Here is a 6,347-nt window from a genome sequence, read left to right on the forward strand (position 1 = left end):
GTTCTCCGGCTGCAGCTGAGCATCCACCACTTGTAGCAGGTGGAAGACTTCTGGAGATTGGACATTTCTGCTGGGGCAGAAAGAAAAACATCACACAAACCCACTTTGCTGCATGTCTCGTGCTCTCTACGGAAAACCCATCCCCATTCAGCTCCTGGTGCAGGTAAAAGCACCAAGCTGAGATTGGCTTAAAATACTTCAAACAAGGGAGACTAATGCCACCAGTCAGCACATCGCAGAAGCTGTTGCTTGCAGAACTCTGCCTGTGCAGCCTCACCACTTGGTGTAACCAGGTATGTGGATGGATATTGTTTTCAAACAAACCCAGGAATAGTTCTTAATTAACCCATTACTGGCAGCAGCACCAAACCTGGCTTCTGCTCTTCAGTTGGGTGTTCCAGGGAGCAGGAGGAGCAACAAAGCTGGGCTGCTGGGGGTGAATATGCCCCAGAGCTGCCTGGGCTGGTGTCACAGATGCTTCATGCCAGGCATGCTCAGCAGCTGCTGTTGCCCCATGTACTAATCTTGGCAGGTTCTCGTGTCTCTTCCCCTTCATGTTTCAGTGAGGAAACACAGGAGAGCAGCTGCAGGAGCTGTGTGCGGGTCCCCTCCAGTGCACTGGCAGCAGAGATAACTCCTGCCAGGGGTATCTCTCAGTTACAGACAGACAGGGCCAAGGGAGAGAAAGGTAGTGAAATTATTTCCTTCCTTACAGCTGCTAGAAGAAGGTGCTGGCTCCCATTTACCCTTGCTTTTGTCCTGGTAGCCGGGTTCAGCAATAGCACTTGGACTGTCTTGGATTTGAAAGTGCTGATTTAGTGTCCTGGGTTCACATTGTTTCACATGGAATATTGCAGAGCATCAGGCAGGTTCTTCCTGGGTCATAAACTTGAGTATCCCTTTGCAGTGCTCCCATCTGGGAGCCCAGCCTGCCTTCGGCACGCTGCATTGCTGCAGCAGAGAGGTCGGTGCTGCCAGGTTAGCATGCTTTCCCACACAGGTGACCAGAGGACACAGGTTTGTCTTTGCAAGCAGCTCAGCATGGCTTCCCGCCTGCCTGTGGGCTGGCAAATCAGCCTTTCCCTGGAAGAGATCCAATTCTCGTGAGCTGGAATCAAGAGAATAAAGTAAGTTTCCGGGACGTTCCCTGGAGCCGCTTCTGTGCACCTCTGAGTGGTTTAAAGCGCATCCCTGTGCTGCTCCATCTGTGCCTTTTCACACCTGAACGTGGGAGCTTCACACCTGAATTTGGACACTTCACACCTGAACTTGGAAGCAGAGTGCCAGGAGGCTCATGTGAGGTTAGTGGATGAGCAGCTTCTATTTGCTGTCTAAATACATAAATTTTTTTCCCCTGTGCCAAAGGGCTTCAGCTCTTCTAAATACTTCAACTACACGTGTCTTACACTCTGGGTAATACCTGCTGAGTTCTTATTTTCATAGAATCAGAGTGCCACAGGCAGGGACACCTTCCACTAGAGCAGGTTGCTCCAAGCCCCTGTGTCCAACCTGGCTTTGAACACTGCCAGGGCTGGGGCAGCTACAGCTTCTCTGGGCATTTTATGTCTGGTACATCCACACCGCTTTTGCAGCATTCCCTGGTTCAGCACGTGCACTCGGGTGTTCTGATAATGCTCTTTTTAAACACTTCTTTATGTGCGGCTGTAATTAAAGACAGAATTTGCCCTTTATGACTTGTTATTTTGGGAGCTGGAGCCCAGCCTGCGCTGTTGTTCCTCGCAGGCTGCAGATGCCATTGTCCTGGGAAGCCGAGCGCAGCTGGCGGCGCTGAGAGGCAGCTCTGGAGTTTCACTGGGCTATTTTTAGCCAGTGGTGCAAAAATTGCACTTCCAACACTTCTGAGTCTTTGTCAGTGCTGGAAGAAAGCAAAGGGCAAATCCTGATGTCTCGCTGACAGAGAGGTGCTGCAGAGGCTGAGCTGGTAAGAAGGTGACGTGTGAAGGGGAAGAGCCCCGGCTCTGCCTGGCTGGTCACTGCCTTGCTCGGCAGAGGAAGGGGCTGTGGCAGGACATTGCTGCATGGCTGTAGCCATCAGCCTGTCCTGCTTCATGTGGGCGATCTATGGCCATTGCTATGCCTGGGTGGCTCCTTGCTCTTCTCCCCATCAGGGCCATCCCCCTGTTTCCCTCTGCGTCCCCAGCTCTCCCCGTAGCTCTGCTGCAGCTGTGTAGCTCCTGGCAGTGCTGTGTGTGCAGGTCTGCTCTGCAGAGCCATTGTGGTGGCTGCTCTGGACATGGCAGCTCTTTGAAAGCTGGGACCTGGAGGCAGGAGCTCCTGAAGGATGCTGCATGTAAGTCCAGCTGAATGCTGAGCTGTTGTGTTGGACCGTTCCTTTCAACCCCAGCCATCTTTGAGGCTGTAAGACAAAACCAGTTTCTAACCCACAGTTTTTTCTTTCTAATGGCAGGAGTTTTCTCAGAAGCTGATTCACCTGTTTGGCCACCAAGTTTCCACCTTGGCACAAAAACCTCCTCCTCAAGCAATGGGCTCCTCAGCTGAGTTTCTTGCCTTGGTGTTCCCTGCCATGTGTTTAGAGAGTCCCAGATGGCTCCTTTGCTGCTTTCTTTCCTTCTGCTCCAACTTCAGGACTTGATTTGAATGGGGACACTTTCAACTGGGCTTCATTGAGAAAGCCTCCAGCTACCCGAGAGCTGCTCTACTTGTGGAAGTAAGAGGGTTTTGAGGGCAGGAGCTGCTGGAACGAGCCATGCAGTGACCCTGGATTGCCCTGCCCGCTCCAGGGCCGACAGCTGCTGGAATTGCTGGGCTGGAGGGGGCTGATGGGCTGCCACTGAACTCCGGGAAATAACCTCAGGTTAGAAACGGACGTGGCTTTATTCCTGCCCTGGGTGCTGGGGGATCATTCAACCTGTTGTGCACCCCAAGAAGAGACAGTTCACAGCTGATTTATCTTCATTCTATACATACTCATCCACAAAATGCCCCCCAATTCCTATTACTTATTGCATATGGGTATTTGGGCAGATGAGGCCACGGTGCAGGCGCTGTGAATTTGAGGAGTGGTGTCTGGGCGCCCTGGTGGTCGTTTGGGGAGAAATACCCCTCCTCATTTTATCTTTTCATGAAAACCCGTTAGTTAAGGACATTGGAATGTGTTTAGACTTTCCAATTAACTCCATGTTCTTGTTTGGGCTAATTTATGACCCTGAGAGGCTTCTTGAGCTGTTTTCTTTCACAGTCATTTCCCTCTGTCTCAGGCCTTATCAACAGGAGGAACCTCCACTGGTTTGAGAGAAGACATCTGGTTCTCTTGTGGAAGCCTTCCTTCTATATCCTCTATACGCAGTAAAATTCTAGTTTAAGAATCCTTGTAGCCCCATCTATGCCTAAGTCTCTACTCAGCAAAATACTAATTTAATTTTACATCAATTATATAGTGAAATACTCATTTAATTTAGTATCAGAGCGAAGGCACAGCACCACAGCAGAGGGTGCAGCACAGGGTGAGATGGTGTTGGGATGCAGCTGGGATGGGGACAGGTTGCTGTGGTCTTGGGACACTGCAGCTTGCTGCACTGTCCCTGCTGTTATCAGTGCTGAGGTTCCCTGCACCCCTCAGCCCAGTCTGGAGTGGTCACCCCCTGCCCTTGCCCCATCCCCAAACCCAGCCTGAGGCACAGGACCAGCCCAGGAAGCCTGAGGCCCTGAACAGGGCTGATGGTTTCCACCTCAGTGGTGGTTTCCATCACGCCGCAGTGTTCACGCGGGCGCTGACTCCTCTCCTGGTTGCTCCTCTGGGGTTATCTGCCTCGTTTTGGGGATTTGTCTGGGTTTGGGTGCTCAGAGGCCTGGGAACATCCATGGTTATGCTGGAAAAACAGCATCTTACTAAGCAAATGTCATCCTGCAGCTCATAAACTAAATGCTGCCTCCAGGGAGTGGGGAGCAGTGTTGCCCAGCACTGTTGGAGGCTTCAATGCATTTCCCAGGACCATTTTGGCCAGGACAGCCCCAAACCCATGTACATCAGCACCATCAGCCACCCCCTGCCCCAGACACGCTCCTGGATATCAGCACCTACTGCAAGCTTTTAAATGCTGCTCCCTAAGTCTGGAGCTTCTGCAAGCTGGGGCCATGTTCTCCAGCTCTCTCTACCGTCACCATCATCACCCCATCATCAACACCAATGCGGTGAAGCCACCTGGGACAGAAAACAAGAAGAGTTTACTTAATTGTCTCTGTTTAAAGCAAGGGAGGTTGTCTGAATAGCAGTTGCAAGGTTTGCTTAGAGCCCAGCTTACATAGAGGTATTTTGGGGTTGTCCACAGGAGCCCACCATAGAGGCAGATGATGAGGACGGGCAGAGGGACCATCTCATGTTCCTGATCAGTTTTCATTAAGGAAAAAGCTCCATTCCTACACTGCCTGCAGGGACTGCTGTGGAAGCACCTATCAATTCACTGCCTGTGGAAGCTCCTATCAGTTCACTGCCTGTGGAACGCGGCAGGTAACCAGCCAGAAGGATGGGGTTTATGTACAAGATAAAGCATGGGGACATCCCCTGTGGAACAGCATCAGAGGTGTAGCTGTAAGCTGAAGTCAGCAGCCTTCACTCGAGCACCACTTGGGAGCCAAGAACATACTTGTGGAGGGTGGGGAAGGAAGGGAGGATGCTGTGAACCCACATCAAGGGTGGCAGCGGGTTGTCAGGACACCTCACATACCTCTGCTGGGTTTCTGCCATCATCCCTCCTGGTTTGTTACCGCCAGGTGAGGTGCCCTGGCTCTTCACTGCTCTGCCTTTCCACACAACCTGTTTCATGCCAGGATGGATTTGGGTTGCATCTGCAGCCAAGTGAATCTTAAACACCTCCGTCCTGTGTCCTCTCCGCATCCTGGATGCCACTGAGGTCTGAGCAGCTTTCTGAGCACATTTAGGGATGGCAAAGCCATGCTCTGCAAAGCCAGGCGGGACGGGGGCCTGTCCTTCAGTAGACCCACCTCTGCATTTCTATCTTGAGCTCAGCCTGGCTGGGCCTCAGCCTGGTTTGGTTTAATGCCCGGCTTGTTTGGGTGTAAGGAGGGCACTGAGGTGGGACGTGCTGCACGTGGCTTTGGTGTGAGCAGAGTTGGGAGCTGCCCCTGTGCTCTGTGGGATGCTCGGTGTGGGAGGGGCAGATCCCATGGGGCTGGCTCCATATCACAGCTTATTCATGGGGAATGCAGGGGTTGGGTTGGAAAGAGGTGGGAGGTGAGTGGAGATGGGAGCGGGACTAGCCCCTCTGTCGGCTGTGAGTGTGGCTGAGGATGATTTACATTAAATAACAATTGTTCCCCTCCCTTTTCCTTGCTGAGGTGGAGACACTCTCCCCCCATGGGCACAGGCCCTGGCTGGGGCTGCTCTGATGCGCTGTGCTTTGAGAGGTGCCCTGTGCCACATCACCCACCACCTCCCATGCTGAAATCAGAGTTCCCATAAATATGTAAAAGTACAGCTGAGACTTGGTGAGAACTGCAGAAAACTGCATTTCCTTTGGTGTCTGGGCAGGGTCTGAGGGCACCAGATCCTTCCCAGAGCATTCACAGCTCTGCTAGGGGGTGAACATTGACCTGGAAACACATCCTGATCAAGACCGACAAGAGGGCTGGGGATTCCCCTTTCACTTGCAAAACCAAGGAGTGGTTTCATCCGTCACTGCCCAGTGCTGGGAATACAGACCATGCATATGAATTACTTTCTGTTCTTTTTAACAGGGTAACTGAGTCACCCCTTGCTGTTTTGCTTAGGTAGGTGGATGTGCCTGAAGGATGCTGCGCTGCAAAGTAAGTCCATTCGTAGATTTATTGTTGTCTCACAATCAATTATTGGCTTCATGAGGTTGTCTTACAGTTGGCAGGACACCAACTACCCAAATGTCACCTCTTCCCACGCAGGATGGAGAGCCAGCACTGCCAGCTCCCACACTTAGCAGCTACTGACCTGCTCTGACAGTCAAAATCTTGTTCTGGGTAAATTGTCTGCTTCCAGGCAGATCCTTGTCAACGATCCTGGCTTGCTGAAGGGATGTACATTAATTAAATACTGAGGTCTCAGCTTTGCATCGTATTCACACAATTACAGAACTGAACCCTAGAATGGTTTGTGTTGAAGGGACCTTAAAGCTCATCCAGTTCCAACCCCCTGCCATGCGCAGGGACACCTTCCACTGGAGCAGGTTGCTACAAGCCCTGACCATGCAATACAAGGAGATGGACAAGCCAGAACTATTTGGGGTGGGATGTTCTCCTCACTAGTCTCTGCAGTGTCAATCTCTAGCTCAAGCCTTGAGAGCCAACACTGGTGCTTGAGCTAAAACCACCCCACA

The sequence above is a fragment of the Nestor notabilis genome, unplaced genomic scaffold (assembly GCF_000696875.1).
Source record: "Nestor notabilis isolate BGI_N333 unplaced genomic scaffold, ASM69687v1 scaffold12188, whole genome shotgun sequence".
Classification (NCBI taxonomy): domain Eukaryota; kingdom Metazoa; phylum Chordata; class Aves; order Psittaciformes; family Psittacidae; genus Nestor; species Nestor notabilis.